This window comes from Impatiens glandulifera, chromosome 1 (assembly GCF_907164915.1).
Source record: "Impatiens glandulifera chromosome 1, dImpGla2.1, whole genome shotgun sequence".
Lineage (NCBI taxonomy): Eukaryota > Viridiplantae > Streptophyta > Magnoliopsida > Ericales > Balsaminaceae > Impatiens > Impatiens glandulifera.
The window spans coordinates 53,122,499-53,144,985 of NC_061862.1; positions in this window are offsets into that span (position 1 = coordinate 53,122,499).

Below are 22,487 nucleotides of genomic sequence, written 5' to 3' on the forward strand. Positions count from 1 at the left end.
CTAAACTTGAGAATAAAACTCAAGAAAATAATCAAATTTATGACAAAAAAAAAAGAGAAAATAAAAATTGAAGAAAACATCTTCTCATAATTTTTTTTATCCACAATAGAAATGGTCAAATCCCAAAAATGACACATAAAAATATCTATTTTTGATAGATAATCATTATACAAAGTTGTTTACTACTCTTGTTGATAGCGGAGCAGATTGGAATGTTATACAAGGAGGATTAATCCCTACTAGATATTTTCATAAAACAAGTCATACCCTGTGGCATGTAGGTGGAGATAATCTGCAAATCCAATATAAGCTTCCTAAATCTTACATATGTATTGATAATAAGTGCATTATCCAAAATTTTATACTTGCTAAAGATATTTCTAACTAGGTCATACTTGGTACCCCATTTTTAAATATTATTTATCCAATTAAGAAAATTGATAGTAAAGGCATTGCAAGAACTTTTCAAGAAAATGATATTTTTCTAGAATTTATTGTTGAACCATTTACTAAAATATTACATAGTATATATTATAATATCAAAGTAAAACAAGATCAAATATATTTTTAAAACAAGACTTGTTATTACCTAACAAAATCTCGCGCCAACTCTTGTTAGGTGTCATATGAAATGAACACCCAGAATCCATAATCCAACAAATGCCAGACTAATTAGTAGAGACAATGAGAACGTTCTCACTTTCGTACCCATTCTTTACTTCTTGAACAACCACCGCTTTTTCGCTCTTCTTCCGATCGTTACTCAAATTACGATAATCTCGCTTAAAGTGCCCCTACTTATTACAATTGTAGCACTTAGTAGATTTCTTTCCGAGAGACTTCGAATGCCTCTTTTTATTTCTTTTATTGTCTCTCCTCTCGGTTCTCCCTCGAACCAAGAGTCCATCTCCACTTACATTGCTCTCTTCATTCTTCATTTTTTGGTCATTTGATCTCAACACACTTATCACATCATTGATGGTAAGCTTCTCCCTCCCATGCTCGAGTATGTTTACGAACGTCTCATACGACTTTAGTAAAGAATTCAAAAGGATCGACGCTTTATCCTCATTCTTGTATTTATTCTCGATGTTTTCCTTATTAAAGAGAATCTTGACATAATCGTCGAGATGCATCTGCAATTCCTTCCCCTCAGCCATTCTAAACTTAAAGAATATCTACTTGATGTAGATCTGAAATGATAGTGTCTTACTTATATACAAAGACTCCAACTGAAGCCATATATGTTGCCTTGTGATAGCAACCTTTCGTAGCATCTTATCACTAAGACTAAGAATCAAGGTGTTATAGGCCATTTCCATCACCTCCAACTTTTTCTCTACGTCTATCTAGATCGGTAATTGCGCTCCCTTAAGTGCTTTAGCAACTCATATGTTGCCTAAGTGTGCTCTCATCTTCATCTTTCACAACTCAAAGTGCTTTGTCCCATCAAAATTCTCGATATCAACGTTAAAAGTCGACCACACCTCAAATCTTTAATATAATTGACTAAATCAAGAAAACAAAACTCACCAAAAAATTGAACCGCGATCGCCTTAGCCCAACTTTGCTCTGATACTAGTTTGTGATGAAAACTCCATACAAATGAAAGTGGAATTATAGCTACCGTAGTGGAATGAAAAACAATAGCGTAAAAGTAAGAAATAATGAAATAACGATACAAAAATCTTACCCAGGTTCGGAGCAATGATGTTTCATGTCATGTTTTCGGAGAATCAATTCAATAGAGTTATAATAGGGATTACAAACTCTAACTCTCTCTGTTATTCTAGATTTTAGTCTCACAATCTTCTTCTCGTTTACAATGTATATATATAGACTTTACAATTCATAATTAGGGTAAAGATCATGTGATATTTTGACATCTCTACCCTAATACTATCTTGTGGCGATTTAGTTAACATTTTCATAATAATATGATTTGATTGATATCTTCATGACCATTATGTGATTAAATGTCTTTTTTTAACTAACAAATAAACGCACATATCTTTTTCCTTTTTTTACTAAACATTGAGGCATACCTATATGAAGCACCTGATTGAAATGAAAATCATTTTTAATTATGTATATTTTAATTAGAAGAAAGAATATATATATATATATATATTATATATTATATATTATATATTATATATTATATATTATATATTATATATAATATGATGAGAGATGAAATAAATAAATAAAATTAATTAAAAAAATAAAATTTGTAATTTTATTATGAGTATATAATAAATCATTGTGATTAAACGTTATTATATATATTATATAGTAATATTATGTATATTATAAATATTTATTATTAAATATATAAATATAAAAATTATTAATAATTTTATATAAAATTAATGAAGAAAAAGAATATATTTGAGAATAAAATAATAAAAATGTTAATTAGAAAAGAGAAATTTGTAATTATAATAGAATGAGATAAATTAGTAATTATTATTAGAGAGAATTTGAGGATTATTATGTATATTATATATATTTATATATAAAAATAAATAAATATTAAATATATAAATATAAAATTATTAATAAGATAATATATATTTTATATAATTTGTGTAAAAATATATTTAATTAAATTTAATGTAGAAAATATATATTTATATGAGAGATAATTAAAATAAAACTAATTAATTATGGTAGTAGAGATAAATTAGTAATTACTAATATAGATGATTATGGATATCCTCAAAATTTCTTATTAAACATTATTATATAATATATATATATATATATATATATATATATATATATATAACTAATTAAAAAAAAAAAAAGAGAAATTAGTAATTCTGATAAGAGAAAATCATAGTTGAATGTGGATAGTACTTTTAATAAACCTCAAAAATCTCATATTATGAATATTTAATTAGGAGAAAGAGTGAATGGCTATATTAAGCGATTGAATGAACATCATTTTTAATTAACCATTATTTGTGGAGAGCTATAACCATTATTTGTGGAGAGTTGTGGTGAGAGTGTAATGTCACTATCAATGAGTTATATTAATCATTATTATATAGTGTTAGGATTGGTGACAACTATAGAGAGGGGTCTAAATATAGTTGACAACTTATCACTTTCAATTTGATTTTAATCCTGTTAGAGATGAAAATCTGTTTTTATTCTTCACAAATCTTCGCAAACTCTTGAACGAATTCAAGTGCGGAAATATTTGCTCGATTTGAAGCGGCAAATAAACGATTAGAATGTGCAAAAATGAAATAAAACAAGAAGTTTTAGGGATGTTCGGAGATAAAACTTCTACGTCACCCCTTCTTCTATTTTCATAAGGTTTTTCACTAGAAGACTTTGATTCATATAACGACTACACAAACTCAGTCAGATATACAAAACTTAACAATTGTCTGAACTTCTAGCTAACACTTTGTTGAACAGACAATCACTATTCAACTTACAATACTGAAATTTCACATAGAAAGAACATTAGGTGAATTACAGAATAGACTTAGAGCAAGAGTAATCACAACACTTGGCAGTTCATAATTCATGAGATTGTTTTTAGAAGAAAGAGTGCGGAGAAAACTAAAAAGATTCGTCGTTGTACTCTACTTTCTATTTATAGTGAAGATTGCCAACGGTCGAATCTTCCTCTTGGATACGTGTCAGCTTTTTGTTGGACATACGCTAGGTGTACGGGAACATACATGAGAATATATTTGTTGGATTGTGGCGTACTAGATTGTACTGCAGAATATTCGTTAGAACGTGGTGTACTGGAAGGTATAAGACGGGCTGGAGGAATATTCGAGTACGTGGAATTTAAGCATATGAAGTTGACTAGGCAGACGATTGATAACGAACACGGTTGTTCGCTATGCTGGTGAGTTGAGTAGATAAGCAAACGCTTCTTCAGACGGCTACTGAAGTATGGCGTCTGCTCGCGCACTTCTTCATACTACACATCTGATTAGTGAGACATTTGCTCGCGCTTCTTCAGACTGCACGTCTTTTGAAGTGAGACGTCTACTCGCACTTCTTCAGACTACACGTCTGATGAAGTGAGACGTCTGTTCGTATTTCTTCAAACTACACGCCTGATGAAGTGAGACGTCTTCTTACGCTTTTTCAGACTACACGTTTGATGAAGTGAGACGTCTACTCGCGCTTCTTCAGACTACATGTCTAATGAAGTGATACGTCTACTTTCTCTTCTTCAGACTACACGTTTGATGAAGTGAGACGTTTACTCGATTTTTCTTAGACAACACGTCTGATGAAGGCATGTGACTCTTGAGTTGTATATGCATTGACAATTACACTACTTAGTTTTGTTTATGAACACATCATTAAAAATATGTCGTATTGATTTAAATTTATTCACCTAAGTTTATCAAGACATTTTTCCTTAATTAATTTTCCCTTTTTCTTTATTTAACTTAATTTAACAATTTCCCCATTTTTGATGATATTAAAACTCAGTTAAAATCAAAGAAGAAACCATAGATCACATATTCGGGAGCTGCTGTATTGATTCGGAGCTTTGGGACAGATTCTATAAAAACTTGGAGCTGATTAGTTTCCCGAGCGAATGGAATGAAATCAAAGAAGCATCACTACTCAAAGCCAAGGGAAATAGATTTGCAACAAGCGTGTTCAAGTGCGGCTATGGAGCAGTGGTGTATAACATTTGGCAAGAACGGAATACAAGGGTATATGGCAGAACCCGCAGGAGCGTTGACAAGTGATGGAAAGATATTGTATCGGATTTCAGCGCCCTCGCGAGAAGGTGGAGAGGAATTCCAAGCACGGAGCGGAACTGGAATATCTACAGGAACTGGAGTTTACCGTTTTTTAAACTCACTAGAATTGAAAGCATTGTAAACAGATAATTCATTTACGTTTTTATCTTTTTAGCTTTTATTCAAAATGTTACGACTTCAAAATCATTCTAGACCTGTCTAGAATGATCTCTTAAACTCGTGGTTTTTTTCTCGTTTGGGGGAATTTTTAATGAAATGACGCTAAGTCGTTTTTCCCAACAAAAAAAAAAACTCAGTTAAAATCGAGTTAATAACACAAAATTAAAAAGTTAATATATTTATATAAGTAAGAAACATATAAAATATACAAGGTTTAAGATCCCCCTTTTTTGTTTTTGTTCTTCTTCAAAGTCGTTTACTTCACCGAGGAGAATTTCTAGCCATCTCTTGTTCTTTCCTCGACCTCCTCCACGGCCTCCTCGATCTCCTCCTTGATCACCTCGACCACCACCTTGATCTGGCTTTCTTCTGGAATGAGTACCCTGAGTATTAGTTCCCCCTCGATTGCTACATTCCCCCTTTTTAACATTATCAGCAATGAGGGCAGCAACTTTAGCAGCTTTAACAGCCGCATCTTTTTCAGCTTGGAAGTGTCGAGCGAATGCTTTAGCATCTTTGATTCGCTCAGGTTCCGCAGACTTGAGGGATTGGGATACTTCGAGCAGCTGGTGGCCGAAAATACCCATTGTTGTCTTTAAATCAATGTGGAGTTCGAAGTTGTTCCTGAGCAGAGTTGTCTTCATCCTGGTCATCTGATTTATCAGCTTCGATACATCACATGAAGTCTTCAAAATCTATTTGTTAGCCTCAGTAGATGCATCAGCGTTCAAAGAGGTCCGCTCTTCCAGAATCTCCAACTTAAAGATTGTATGGATGATCTACTTTATCGGCGCAAGAGCTTCCAAAATGAAGTGCCGAAATCAGTGGTTCCTTGAGGGGGCTCCTCAGCCGAGGAGATAATATGAGAATTAGTAGGAACGAAGCGAATAGGGGGTGGACGAAGACTTACTTGAATAGACCGCTCAAGTTCTTTGTTTGGAGATGAGACTCGAGGTACATTGATCATTGCCCAAGACTCACCTTATGCGCTTTCGATCTCTTCACCAAGATCCTTTAGAAATATCGTCGATCTTTCAGAATGAATAGATTTAGATGGAGGGGATTTCTCGGATGCAATTGAGATTGAACATTTGGACTTTGGGGAGGTTGACTTCTACTCTTCAGACGTCTCCTCGTCTGATGAGATCTGCACAACTACCTTGGACACTTGCTCAGATGAAGAGGAAGAGAGCTGATCAGTATCTGCTTCAGACGCCTTCTTGGAAATAAGGACTGAGAGTTTCTTAACTTTTTTAGAGGGTTCCCCCTCAGTAGACGACTTCTACTCAGACGCATGGGGAGCAACTTTAGATGGTTTCTATTGAGAAAACGGAAGTTGTTGCTCAACATAATGAAGAGTTAAGAATCGACTTTCTTCAACAGACGTTTGTTGTTGCTCCATGATGTGAAGAGTCGCATGCTCTTCAACCACCGAGAGTCGTTGCTCAGTAGTAGATATAGAATGCGGCTCACCATGAGTAAACGACAACTCATCAATGAATGACGTCTTCTCAACATCGTTTGAGTAATTCAACTCTACTAGAGACACCTTGTTTCGAAGTTCATCAATTTTGGATGACTTTGTGCCATGAACAAAACGGAGAGTTGTGAAATAGTAGGATTCCAGGAGTAATTGTAGACATTTGAGAACTTTCCCATCTATTTCTATCGTTTTGTCCAAAGAGTTATAATTTTCTTCCCTTTGACAGAAGATGGGAAAGAGGGTGCGCCCTTTAGCGGTTGATGCAACGAGCTCTCTTCTCTTGAGAGCCTCATTAACGTCTTTTGTTCTGGTCCAAGAAATAATCGATTTCTCCATCTTCAGCAACTCCTTGCAATGCTTAGAGTAATTTGAACGTTTGAGGACCTCTTCGAACCGTGTGTGGAGCCTTATATTGCACCACTAATCAAATAGTTTGATTCTTTCTGAGGAAACAAGCTACACCTCCTCAAGAATGAGGTCGATTGTCTTATTTACTTCAGACAAAAGTTTGGGAATGTAAGCAGCCTTGTCTTTTCCCTTCTCTATAACTTCGTAGGTGCGGCAGCTAGAACAGGTTCTATTAAGGCAACGTCCTAAGCAGCTCGGACCTGTCTTAGAATAGCGAATGGAGAGGCACTAGTTATGGGAGTTATTGCCTTAGGACTAACATCTGTTGGAATAGTTGTAGGAAGACCAGCAGTCGTTTGAACAGGTGTTAATTCATTGGTCTGCCACGTAGTCAGACCAGCAGTTCTTTCAATTTCAGCAACATCAGACAAGGGCATAGCCTCCTGCTCTACAAAAGGAGTGGCAGACGACTCCTTGGCAGGAAATGAAGCTGTCTGAACAGGTGTAGAAACACCATCTTGACTAGCAGCTTCAACAACCACTGGTGCGGCAGGGGAGACAACACCGTCTTCCCCCTGTCTTTTCTAAATAGATTGTCCAACTATCTCAGCAGTTGGTTCAGCAACTTGTTCAACAACGAGAACCACAATGGGCTATACGGCCAAAATAGGTAAGAATGGTACCTTGAAAACGGCCTCACTAGTAGGCTTGGTAGAGGCCTCAGCAAACACGACATTCGAAGGCAAGACAAATGCTACCAAGGAAGGAACTTCTTCAGCAAGAATTTCTTCTAGTTTGGCCTTCTTCGCAACGGAGTTAACCTCTGCGGTCTCTCCGACAGAAGAACGATCTAGCTTGTGGAACTTGCGGAAGATTCCATCGTCTACATCTTTCTTTTCTTTCCAGGGGTCTTGCAACTAGAGGTCGCAGAACACTTGGACAGAGTGGACGACTGACCACTCGTTTGTTGGGTGGATGAGGTGGACCTTATTTCCTTGACAACCTTCATCCGCATAATATAGTTCCCAACAATGAAACTTGTCATTATCCTGCTAACGTTGATAGAGGCACTTTTGCCTAAAGGCACTTGTAAATGCTCTAGAACTCAGTTGAGTTGGACTAAAAAGCCCACACTCTGCTTTTTTGGTGCAAAAACCATCAGGCATAGGGTAAAAAATAGGAATGACGCCTAGTTGATAGCCATCCCCTTTATTATGGTCACCATAATCTCGAATCTCTCTTGGGTATAGGCGTCGAAAGACCCTGCCTTCCCCTAAAGAAACTTGGCAACAACATCGTTAAGAAGACAATACTTAAATTTGAGGTACTTCTTCCGATTAATCACGACAGGACCATCGATATCTGAAAGTAAGGCTTGCATCTCTAAGATGTCCTCGGCCGGAATCTCGTCGAATGAAGTGAGGCTTTCCGTCGGAAGCTCAAGAACCTAGGCAAAAAGATCTTCAAATAAAGAGATTTCAGCACCCTTCACCATTGCTGAGATGGATTCTCCGACCAGCTTCGCATAATCAAAGAACTCATGCACCTCCTCGTCATGAAGAATGAACGGGCCACCTAGAAACTTCTTGATGCCGGAAGCTTACAAAGATATGAACATTGCCACCATCGTCGGTAGCCTAGGCACATATACAGATTCAAAATCTACTTGCATTGTGTTTTGAGCAAATGAAACCGTTTTCTTAGTCATTTTAGGGTTTAGAAAATAAATGATGAAGAAACTAATTTTTCTAGAGAGAATGCAAAGCGAAATAAGCGACTTAGGGTTTAGGGTTTCTGAAAATCTCAAATAGAATGTGAGGCGTCTTAGGCGTGCAAGGCATCCTTTTATAGATTTTAACCGACATGTGTCAAGATACATCATTAAAATAAATCGTCATTATTTAAAATTAGGACGTTTTAAAAAGTCGTCAATAAAAGACGTTATTAAAATAAACATAAAAGTTATCATTAAAATAATGCGTTTGGTAATGAGCCGTCAGATGTATAGGTTACATTTTTAACAATGATAGACACATGTCTTCATGTTATTCGTTATTTGAGAATATTTATAAGATTTTATCTTATCTCATAAATATTTTCCCTCAAAATATTTTGAAATGTAACTGTTTACTGTCTGAGAAAGAAGGTAAAACGACAACGCGTAAATTAATACAGTTGTCCCACTTCGGTTTAAGACGAGGCGTTTGACCAGCACTTGTAAACAGACGTTTGTCTGTGCTATCTGCATACCTTGCGTTTAATCTTGGTAAGACGTATGTTCAGAAGGCGTATGGTGACTCATAACAACAACCGTATCAGCAAACATCAGCTTAACGTCTTAGCGTCTAACCAGACTTAAAACACAAGTTGCTTAAGCACAGTTCGTCTGATACACAGTGTCGTCAGACAACTAGTCTGTTCAGCATGATTTGAGATATCCGTCTTAAGGCGTCTGACTTATAAATTAATCAACAAATTTCCCCCTCAATTTGTGCATACTTAATTAAATTAATTTAGATTTAAAAGACCCAAAACATTTCTAAAGTAAGAAAACATAGTCTTGGGGAGTGGCTTCGTGAAGATGTCGGTCACTTGTTAATCTGTTGGAACATATTCAAGCCGAATATGTTTCTGAGTAACATGATCTCAGATAATTTTTGGATGAAATGATGACGGATGTCAATATACTTCATTCGAGAGTGCAACACTGGGTTGTATGTGATCGCGATAGCACTAGTGTTGTCATAGAAGATCGAAGACTCGTCTACCTAGATGCCAAAGTCTCTCAATTGTTGTTGGACCCACATCAATTGAGCATAGTCGCTGTACGCGGCAAGATATTATGCTTCTGATATAGATGTTGTGATCGACGTCTACTTCTTGCTAAAACATGAGATCAGGCGATCACCAAGGAAATGACAAGTTCCACTGATGCTCATCCGATTGATTTTGCAACATGCATAGTCTGTAACAAAATAGATAATTAAATTGAAACTGGAATCCTTCGAATACCACAGTCCCACATTTTGAGTTCCATTTAGATATTTCAAAATACGCTTAACAACAATATAATGAGATTGTTTAGAGTTAGCCTGGAATCTTCCACAGACGCCGACAACAAACAAGATGTTTGGTCGGCTAGTTGTTAGATATAGCAATGAACCGATGATTCCTCGATAGGCAGTGATATCGACATATTGCCCATCTTCATCGTTGTACAGCTTGTTGGATGAGTTCATAGGTGTTGAGGCAGCTGAAAAGCTCTCTATGCTGAACTTCTTCAACAGCTCCCTGGTGTACTTCGCCTAATTGATGAACATGTCATCTTCAAGTTGACGAACTTGAAGACTAAAGAAGAAAATCATCTCACCCATCATGCTCATTTCAAATTTATCCTACATCAACTTAGAGAATTTCTCACATAATTTGGGGTTAGTTACCCAAATATGATATCATCCACATAAATTTGAACAAGTAGTATATGTGAATCTTTAACAAATCTAAAGAGTGTTTTATCTACTATGCCAATAGTAAAATCATGCTCAAATAGAAAATTAGTCAAAGTGTCATACCAAGCTCTATGAGTTTTTTTAAGACTATATAAAACTTTATCTAGTTTGAAAACATGATTAGGCATCGAATAATTTTAAAAACCAGGAGGTTGTTCAAAAGACCATTAAGAAAGGCATTTTTAACATCCATTTGATAAACTTTAAAGTTTTTAAATGATGCATAAGCTAGGAAGATTCTGATAGCTTCAAGTCTAGCTACAAGGGTGGATGACTCCTCAAAGTCAATTCCTTCCTCATGCCTATAGTCTCGAGCTACCAATCGGGATTTGTTTCTCACAACTAAGTCATCTTCACTTAATTTGTTTCGAAAAATTCATCTCGTTCCAATAACCAATTGATCATTTGGTCTTAGAATTAGATGTCATACTTTATTTCTTTCAAATTGATTAAGCTCCTCTTGCATAGCATTTATCCAATTTGGATCAAGCAAGGCTTCATTAATTTTCTTAGGCTCAACTTGAGAGATAAAATCAAAGCTTGCAAATTTATCCATTAATTATTTTCTTGTCCTAAGAAGTGCATTAGGATTACCTATTATTTGTTCAGGAGGATGATTTCTGTTCCATTTGAAATTCGATCATAGAGGGTCAGACGTCTGGTCAGATGCTCTACGACGTCCGGACTGTCAGTAGTCTGCTGACTTATAGTCTGGTCGTCTGGTTGAATATTAACCGGATCAGCCGTTTGATCAGACGTGTTGTTTCTATTTACCAGAACTTCATCATCACTATCAGATTGAAGAGTAGCAACCTCCAACCTGTTAGCAACTTCAATGATTTCGTTAGAATTGCTTTAAATAAATTCATAAAGACGATATGGAAAGATTCTTTAACAGTTAAATAAAAATGAAAAATAATTAAGGAAAAATGTCTCAATAAACTTAGGTGAGTAAGTTTAAATCAATACGACTTAGTTTTAATGATGTGTTCATGAACAAAACTAAGTTGTGTAATTTAAACTTATTCATCTAAGTTTATTAAGACATTTTTCCTTAATTAATTTTCTTTTTTCTTTATTTAACTTAATCTAACACACACATATATATATATATATATATATATATATATATATATATATATATATATATTAATTAGTTAAAATGTTGAGAGCTTATATTATTAGAATTCTACACGTACATCAAATTTGGTGTTGAATTTAAAATATAAAATCTTAATAGCTTAGTTGGTTAAAGGGTTGTACTTGTTTTGTTAGGTTGCAAATTTGAAACATACATATATAATTTTTAATTTTATTTTTAACCGTTTCAAGTTTAAGGACGGGTAAATCCACAACCTAACTCAAGTATTCATTACTCTTACATATATATCAAATTAACCATAGCTCTCAACCTGGCAAACCAAGCAAATTCAAATTAAGCATTATTATTATTATTATTATATATATGTATATTAGTTAGTTAAAAAGTTGAGCTTATATTGTTATTAATGTCGCACATTCATCAAATTTGATGTTAAATTTAAAATATAAAGTTTTATTAGCTTAGTTGGTTAAAAGGTTGTACTTGTTTTGTTATGTTATAAATTTGAAATATACATATAACATTTTTAATTTTATTTTTAACCGTTTCAAGTTTATGGACGGGTCAACCTACGATCCGACTCAAGTATTCAATTACTCTCTTATATATATCCAAATTAACAACCGCTCTCGACTCGGGAAACAAAGAAAATTCAAATTAAACATGATTATATATATATATATTAGTTAGTTAAAAAATTGAGCTTATATTATTAAGAATGTCACGCGTTCATCAAATTTGGTGTTATAAAAGTATTATTAAGTTTTTCGGTTAAAGGGTTGTACTTATTTTGTTATGTTACAAGTTTGAAACATAAATATATCATTTTTTATTTTATTTTTGTCCGTTTCAAATTTTTGGCGGGTTAACCCACGATCCGACACAAGTATCAATTTATTTTCACATATATTTCCAAATTAACCACAGTTCTCGACCTAACAAACAAGAAAATTCAAATTAAGCATTATTATATATATATATATATATTAGTTAAAAAGTTGAACTTATATTGTTAGAAATGTTGCACGTTTATCAAATTTGATGTTATATTTAAAATATAAAGTTTTATTAGCTTAGATGGTTAAAATGTTTACTTGTTTTGTTAGGTTGTAAGTTTGAAACATACATATAGCATTTTAAATAATATTTTTAATAATTACAAATTTATGGACGGGTCAACTTAGACCTAAATATCCATTTACTCTCATATATAAATTCAAATTAACAACAATTATCGACCCAACAAACTAAGCAAATTCAAATTAAGCATTATTAATATATAAATAGATTAGTTAGTTAAAAAATTGAACTTATATTGTTAGGAATGTCACAAATTCATCAATTTTTGTATTGAATTTAAAATATTAAGTTTTATTAGTTTAGTTGGTTGAAGGGTTATACTTGTCTTATTAAGTTGCAAGTTCGAAACATACAAATAGCATTTTTAATTTTATTTTTAACCGTTTCAAATTTATAGGCGGGTCAACCCACGATCAGACCCAAATATTCATTTACTCTCACATATATATTCATATTAACCGCAGCTCTCGACCCGAAAAATCAAGCAATTCAAATTAATATTGTTATTATTATTATTATTATTATATATATATATTAGTTAGTTAAAAAGTTAAACTTGCATTATTAGAAATGTCGCACATTCATCAAATTTGGTGTTGAATTTAAAATATAAAGTCTTATTAGCTTAGTTGGTTAAAGTTTTAAAGGGTTGTAATTATTTTGTTAGGTTGTAATTTCGAAATATGCATATAGTATTTTTAATTTTATGTTTAACCGTTCCAAATTTATGGCGGGTCAACCCACGTTCCGACCCAAAAAATTCATTTATTCTCACATATATATCTAAATTAATCACAGCTCTCAACCCGGAAACTAAAGAAATTCAAATTAAGCATTATTATTATTATATATATATATATATATATATTATTTAGCTAAAAAAATTGAGCTTAGATTTTTAGGAATGTCACACGTTCGTCAAATTTAGTGTTGAATTTAAAATATAAAATCTTATTAGATTAGTTGGTTAAAGAGTTATACTTATTTTTGTTATGTTGCAAGTTCGAAACATACATATAATATTTTTAATTTTAACTGATAGGGATCGGCTTTATCGATAGAGACGGGGGTCTAGCTAAGGATGAAGGCTTATGAAAAACAGTTTGAAAGAAATCCTGTTAGGGATTTGATTCGCTTTCTATTCTACGCAAACTTATGTAAACACTTGAAACGGATTCAAGGCAGAATTGTTTTCTTGGGTTTGAAGCACAAGATGAAATATGAAAAGATGACAGAAATGAAGAACACAACAGTTTGTTTATAGATGTTCGGAGAAACTCTCCTACGTCACCCCTTCTTCCAATCACCGGAAGGATTCACTATAAGATGATGAGAATCAAATACAGTTTACACACACTTAGCTCACTATTGAACAGAACACTTTATGTTCAATTACAAGATGAAGAATATCACTCAACTAAAGGTGCTTTGATTCTAGCTCTCTCTCTCGATTCACACACAGTACAATCAGAAAGAAGTTTCACAGAATAAGTTTAGTAAGCAAGATGATTGAGCAGTTTCTCTCTCTGCAAAATCAGATTGCTTGTTCGTTTGACTTGGTAATGCTTGAAAACCAATGCTTCGTCCGTTGTCCTTAAGATTGGTTAAATACTGAGCAGGAGCTAACGGTAGAATCTTCAAGAATGATACGTGGCACTCTTCCATTGGAAAGCCTCCATTGTACACAACAGGTTCTGAGCACAAGGATCGTGGCCGTACATAACTGGTAGTGCGCCGAATATTCCATCAGGGATGTACCTGCAAAACGGGTAATGTGAGAAAATTATCTTACGTGGCATTCCTTGATTGGATGCATATAGTTGTTGTACTAATCTTCACAAGAAAGTGGAGCAGAAGTAGGGTACAACTATAGCACGTGGGTAGGAGAAATGCTAGATTCAAGCGTACTACTTAAACTAAGCATTATACGTATTTCAGTTAGACGGATTGTGAAAATCAGTCTAATGAAATAGGTCATTTCCTTCTAATGAAAAACGTCTATAAGACCGCCTGGTCTAATAGAATTAGACTCGCTTCTAATTAAAATAACCATTAGACTGGCACGTCTAACTCCACTGAGTTAGACTGGCACGTCTAATTCCAGTTCTACCTCAGACCTATCTAAAGGAGTTAGACGCACGTCTAACTGTCACTAATTAGACCACACGTCTAATTATTCAATAACTATTAGACCGGCACATCTAACTCCACTGAATTAGACTACACGTCTAATTCCGGTTCTACCTCAGACTTGTCTAAAGGAGTTAGACACACGTCTAACTTTCACTAATTAGACCACACGTCTAATTATTCAATAACCATTACACCGGCACGTCTAACTCCACTGAGTTAGACTACACGTCTAATTCCGGTTCTACCTCAGACTTGTCTGAAGGAGTTAGACGCACGTCTAACTTTCACTAATTAGACCACATGTCTAATTATTCAATAACCATTAGACCGGCACGTCTAACTCCACTGAGTTAGACTGCACGTCTAATTCCGGTTCTACCTCAGACTTGTCTGAAGGAGTTAGACGCACGTCTAACTTTCACTAATTAGACCACACATCTAATTATTCAATAACCATTAGACCGGCATGTCTAACTTCACTAAGTTAGACTGCACGTCTAATTCCGGTTCTACCTCAGACTTGTCTAAAGGAGTTAGACGCACGTCTAACTTTCACTAATTAGACCACACGTATAATTCCGAATATCAATTAGACTACCCGTCTAATTACAAGTATATTAGACTACACGTCTAACTCCGATGAGTTAGACTGTATGTCTAATTCCGTGTATTCATTAGACTATCCGTCTAACTCTTTACATCTATTAGACTACACGTCTAACTCCGATGAGTTAGACTGTACGTCTAATTCTATTAGACTTACGCTTAATTCCGTGTATTCATTAGACTTGCGTCTAATTCTTTACATCTATTAGACTACACGTCTAACTCCGATGAGTTAGACTGTACGTCTTATTCTATTAGACTTACGTCTAATTCCGTGTATTCATTAGACTTGCGTCTAATTCTTTACATCTATTAGACTACACGTCTAACTCCGATGAGTTAGACTGTACGTCTAATTCTATTAGACTTACGTCTAATTTCGTGTATTCATTAGACCATCCGTCAAATTCTTTACACATATATTAGACTTACACGTCTAACTCCGATGAGTTAGACTGTACGTCTAATTCTATTAGACTTACGTCTAATTCTGTGTATTCATTAGACCATCCGTCTAATTCTTTACACATCTATTAGACTTACATGCCTAACTCCGATGAGTTAGACTATACGTCTAATTCCATTAGACTCACGTCTAATTCCGCGTAACTATTAGACTGTCCGTCTAACTACACGTCTATTAGACTGCACGTCTAACTCCGATATGAGTTAGACTGTGCATCTAATTTTATGCGAATGAAAATCAAAATCGGTTTAATGACCCTCATTAGATCCAAGTCTAAAAATGTATTGTCTCAATACACCTGTATCAACACTCAAAAGTTATTTATCATCAAAATATCAGAGGTTAAATTATTTCAACACTTAGTCGAAATAATTTGACCCAACATTAACAAATTCAAGTTTATGGGAGGATCAACCTACAATCCGACCCAAGTATCCATTACTCTCACACATGGACAAACGAAAATGGTGGGCTGTGGTAGACTCCAATCCCCTACGCATTCCAAATAGATTATATATATATATATTATATTTGTTGGGTAAACTCAAAAAAATAAGTTAAACCTATTAATAAAAAAGCCTAAAAAAACATAAACTATATTAGTTGCGTCAATCCTCTTCTATAGTCCTTAGTGAAGATTTTAGTTCGTCAATCCAGAAACTCCTCCTCACTCACCAGTTCAGCACTCAACAGCTAGCCAACTAGTGATCTTATTAACCGCTTCAGCCTTTAGCTATCCGTAATCTAAGACGACGAATATAATCCGAGGCCTTATTCTCTTTAAGTATTTCGTATTTAAATAGTCGAGCAAGAACATTGGATTAAGAATTTAGTCATTTAGACTTTTTGCTTTTGGGTAAGTGGTAACCAATTAGTTATTTAGGGTTTAGGAATTTGAAGGGGTTCTTTTTTGGTTTAAATTTTAACTACTCTATGGTCAAAACTTGGTCCGATTGATTGTTTGATAGTTGATAATAGGCAACAAATTGGGCAAAATGACTTTTTAAAATTTTATATTCTATTTTCATACTCTTTTACGTAGGATATGGAGAGGTTTTATAAACGAACTTGTACTTCTACCTCTCATTCTTAACTTGAGCATCCCTCATCATCTAATGAGCATAATGTTATTGAACAAGTAGAAATTCAATCCCATGTGAATTAAATTTATGTGATATTATCAGATCCGGAATTAAGGAAATCAATTGAGAATTTTGATGTTGCTGTTTAAGATCAAGCTCAAAGAGAATATGTTCTTCGAGGGTCATGTCAATTAAATGACCATTTATATCCAAAAATAACTTTTGGTAATCAAGAAAGGTGTTTTCAAGCAAGTTGGTATAAAAAATATACATGGTTAGAATATAGCATATAAAAAGATGCGGTATTTTGTTTTGGTGTTACCTTTTCAAACCTTTAAATAAAGAAAGTGTAGATGATGCATTTATAAGAGATGGATTCAATAATTGGAAAAATGCATTAGAAAGATTCAAAATCGTTATATGGGACCTGCAAATAGTTGTCATAACGAAGCTAGAATACAATTTGAATCTTTTCAAGATCAAAGGCATATCGTGAGAAGTATTTTACGGGCACATGGTCGTGATATAGAAATTAGTGGTTTACGTTGAAAAATATATTTTTTCAACAATTGAAAATGAGCAAATATTATAATATTTTCAACAAATAGAGTCTCGTATAATACAATTGTCTTTTTTTGTACCAACTCATCCATAATAATAACTTTGTAATTGTGTTTATTAAGGTATTTTTCTCGATTTATATTATCATTGTAAAGTTTTAATTAGTAAATACATTTATTTAATCGGAAAAAAATAGCACAAGTATAACTAATTTAGTCCCTCGAGAAATTATTTATGCGTCCGCTTCTACTCTCACATATATATCCAAATTAACCACAATTTTCGACCCGACAAACCAAACAAATTCAAATTAAACATTATTATTATTATTATTATTATTATTATTATATATATATTAGTTAGTTAAAAAGTTGAACTTATATTGTTAGGAATGTTGCAGGTAATCAAATTTAGTGTTGAATTTAAAATATAAAGTATTATTATTAGCTTAGTTCGTTAGAGAGTTATATTTGTTTTTGTTAAGTTGAAAGTTTGAAACTACCTATAACATTTTTAACTTTTTATAATTGTTTCAAGTTTATGGGCGGATTAACCCACGATCTGACACAAGTATCAATTTATTCTTATATATATATTCAAATTAATCATAGCTCTCGATCCGACAAACCAAACAAATTCAAATTAATCATTATTATTATTATATATATTTCATTTAACTTCTTTAATAATACATCATTCTTTTAAAAATAAATTTATCCACGAGCTTAAGTATGCAATATTTTATATTAAATATCAATTCTAACCTTAAGAGTGTCAAATTTAGGTAACATTGATGAATAAGTTGATAAATGAACAATTTCTATGCATGTATTCATTACTAGATATAAAACAATATCTATATTAAAAATAATTTAAGATAAGTTTTCTAAATTAAAAAAAAAAATGAAATACATGACAAAAGAAAATGTGTTCAAAAAATTTCTTAACAAATTTGTCAAAAAGATTTGGATGCACATGAAGAAAGTATTTATAAATGGGCCAATTGTTGTAGGTGGGCTTGATGCATATATTTTAAATATATTGAAATTAAAGAAGTGCATATATCAAATAGGTTAATAATATTGAATTAGAAAGAAAAAGAAGCAAGATGAAAATCCAATCCTATGACTTTGAATTTGTTACTGAATCTTCATTTGAATATTATTTGTGCAAGAAGAGAATTAATAAGTTCTTTGAGCTAAATAGAGCTGGAAAAAGCTACAATGCATAAGTCAAACAAGAAGGATTACAGAAATCCAGACTTGTTGTTTTGTGCTGTGACATATCAAGATATTGATCAAATTTAGTGCTTCAGTAAAGATGTTTTTAACCCTCATGGTTAAAGGGCATGGCCAAGTTTCAAGGAGTTTCAAAGGAGATAGCTGAAAGAAGAGTTCTACATGATCAATATATCATTTTTTTCGACTGGCTTCTTACCAGAGATTGACTAAGGAAAAGAAGAGAGCAATAAAAACCTATCTGAATTGGTGATGTTGTGTTTGATGATGAATAATCACATCTTCTTCCCTTTCACTTGAAGATTTCTGTTCATTATTCAGTGACTATTAAAAGTTGTTAAGTAGAGAAAGAGAAGACTCAATTCTAAAATGGAAAGTGCTAATAAAAAGCTTATATGTTCATGAACTTTCCATAGAAATGAGTCTACAAAAGCAAAGATGATGACATAATTGATGATTTCATTTGAGTGGGGATAGAAATCATTTCTTTGAACATTCTAAGGGACTAATGAGAATGAGAAGAATCATAGAGTTATAAAGACTCAATTCACTTTTATGGCCCATATTTTTTAAAATCTAACAAATGCATAAAAGTTCTAAATTGAATAGATCGGGATACATATAAAGAAAATAGTACAAAATAAAGTTTTTTTTTTTTTAATATTGTTGCCACAAAGACGACTTTAACTTGTACACAAAACAAAATGACTTCTAAGTGTTAGAAAGTATTAGAATTTTTGATCATTTAAGATTAATTTCAAATAATCTACCATTGTACTAGAGGTTGCTCAATCAGTTTTGGGAATAAATGTTCAAATTGGAGGGTTGTGGAATTGATTGATGTCTTCAAAATATGATTTTTAAAATATTTTTTTCAAGTTGTGAAGATGATCTATAGGGACCAGAGATTACCGATCATAGTAATTTTTTTTTAAAATAAACATTTATTGTGGTCTAGATCATTACATATTAGAACCACCTAAAGTAGGTCCAAAATATTTATTAGCATAGTCAAAGGAAAAATATAAAAAAAGTAGCCATTGACTACCCAATCTCAGGTAAATACTTATTTGTTAATAAATTTATATTATTAGTAATATAAATAAAATATTTTTTTTATTGTTTTGAAAAAAAAAAGTTCGAATATATTAAAAATGAAAAAAATTGTTTGAGCACACAACCACAAAACGTAATATAAAAATACGGTACTCAATAAATTTTCGAGCTCGTAAATTCTTGATAAGAACGTCTCACTCTCTAGCAGATTTTATTGGTTTTCTTAAACGAATCTTAGAAAAAATTATATTAATAGTATTATGTATGATAAGTGTCGAACGATTACTATTATTGAAAGTTGGACGATTTTTTTTCAAACCAAATATTCTAAAAAAAATTAATTTAGATGATAATCCCAAATATGTAAACATGTCGTATCAGCTATAATCAATTATCAAAAAATTCAATCACCACTTACTCTCGACAATACAAAAGTAAGTTACCGATTGAACATTTTTCTAGACATGCGATTAGACATAATACAATTGTTTGCAAAACTAGATCTTGGATGAAAAATATAAATAAAAGATTTAAATTAGAATATTATTTGAATTTGGTAACTTAATTGTTTTGTAATGAGTCGGAGTTTGGCGTCGGCGACGGTGGGGTATGGTTTAGGGGGAATTTGATCAAATAACCTCAAAGATGAGGTTATTTGATCTGATGGTAATTTATTAATTTTATTGCGCTCGTGGTGATTTTGTTTTTTTTGGACAATTTTGCCCTTGTCGCGAAACGCTAAGTGACTTAGCGTTTCGCTAAGTGGATTAGGTTTAGTATAAATACTCTAATTTTTCATTTCTTTCATTTTCTTTCTCTCTCTTCTTTTGTTCTCTCTTTCACGGCGACGGCGGCGACGAAGGCGACGGTGCTTATGCAGATACAGATTTGATTCATATTCAAACCTGGGTATTTAGGCGACGGTGCGGTGTTTAGGCGACGATGCTTCTTTTCTTCATTTTTTCAAACCCTAATCTTAAACCTATTGTTATATAAAATAACATGTTCTTATTTGGTTCATATTGGTTTATATTTTGTATTTGATTCATATTGGTTCATATTTGTGGTTCATATTGGTTCATATACGTCGATGATAATATTTGCAGATAATCTCGGATCATATGGGTTCCGTTTCAGGGAAGTTTCTCCAAGAACTTACCGTTTCGCTAAGTGCTTGCCGTTTCGCTAAGTGCTTGCCGTTTCGCTAAGTGCTTATCATTTCGCTAAGTGCTTACCGTTTCGCTAAGTGTTTACCGTTTCGCTAAGGACTTTTCGTTTGGTGAATTGTGATACACTATTTGATATTCAATTATGTTAAAACTACATACATAAACATGAGTTGTCTTAGCTCAGTTGGTAGAGTGCGTTTCTTTTAAGTATGTGGTTGTGGGTTCGATTCCCACAGACGGTGTTTTTATGTTTGTTTTTTTTACTTTTGCATAAATGAAATAGTATTGAAAGAAATGAAACAAAAGCAAATTAAACATTCATTAACAAATATCCAAAGAAAGTAGTTCACTTTTTACATATTATTATTTTCTTAATTAGAATTAATTTATTTTATTGAAGTAATCTTCGGTCCTACTCTTGAATCCAATTTGTCCAAAAGTCAATGCCAAGAACAATCTCATGTGCTAAGTGAGAGCAGGGCCAGTTGGGAAGTGAGCAAGCTCAGTCCCAATGCTGGAAAAGAAGAGTCCGGTCAAACTGTTGTCGTTGATCGCCGGAATACTGGAAGGTGCTAACCATCCGATCAACCCAAACCCAATCACGTTCAGATCTTTCCAATCCCTCTCGAAACTACAATCAATCAAACAAACAAATTTCAATTCTATTCTTATTTTCTTACATTACATACATAAATGATACATAACATGTAAACTTTCCACCTGAGGCTTTTGCAACCATCAAAGGGTTTATGGCTTTAACTGGAGCCTTTAGGAATCCTGAGCTCAGTCTCACCTTAGCGAAATGGTGAGCACTTAGAGAAACGATAAGTCCTTGGATAAACATAACCATTTCTCTACAAATGAGAATTTGATTTATGCAAAAGTAAAAAAAAAAACAAACATAAAAACACCGTCTGTGGGAATCGAACCCACAACCACATACTTAAAAGAAACGCACTCTACCAACTGAGCTAAGACAACTCATGTTTATGTATGTAGTTTTAACATAATTGAATATCAAATAGTGTATCACAATTCACCAAACGAAAAGTCCTTAGCGAAACGGTAAGCACTTAGCGAAACGGTAAGCACTTAGCGAAACGATAAGCACTTAGCGAAACGGCAAGCACTTAGCGAAACGGCAAGCACTTAGCGAAACGGTAAGCACTTAGCGAAACGGTAAGTTCTTGGAGAAACTTCCCTGAAACGGAACCCATATGATCCGAGATTATCTGCAAATATTATCATCGACGTATATGAACCAATATGAACCACAAATATGAACCAATATGAATCAAATACCAAATATAAACCAATATGAACCAAATAAGAACAGGTTATTTTATATAACAATAGGTTTAAAGTTAGGGTTTGAAAAAATGAAGAAAAGAAGCACCGTCGCCTAAACCACCGTCGCCTAAACACCGCACCGTCGCCTAAATACCCAGGTTTGAATATGAATCAAATCTGTATCTGCATAAGCACCGTCGCCTTCGTCGCCGCCGTTGCCGCCGTCGCCGCTGTCGCCGCCGTGAAAGAGAGAACAAAAGAAGAGAGAGAAAGAAAATGAAAGAAATGAAAAATTAGAGTATTTATACTAAACCTAATCCACTTAGCGAAACGCTAAGTCACTTAGCGTTTCGCGACAAGGACAAAATCGTCCAAAAAAAATAAAATTACCACGAGCGCAATAAAATTAATAAATTACCATCAGATCAAATAACCTCATCTTTGAGGT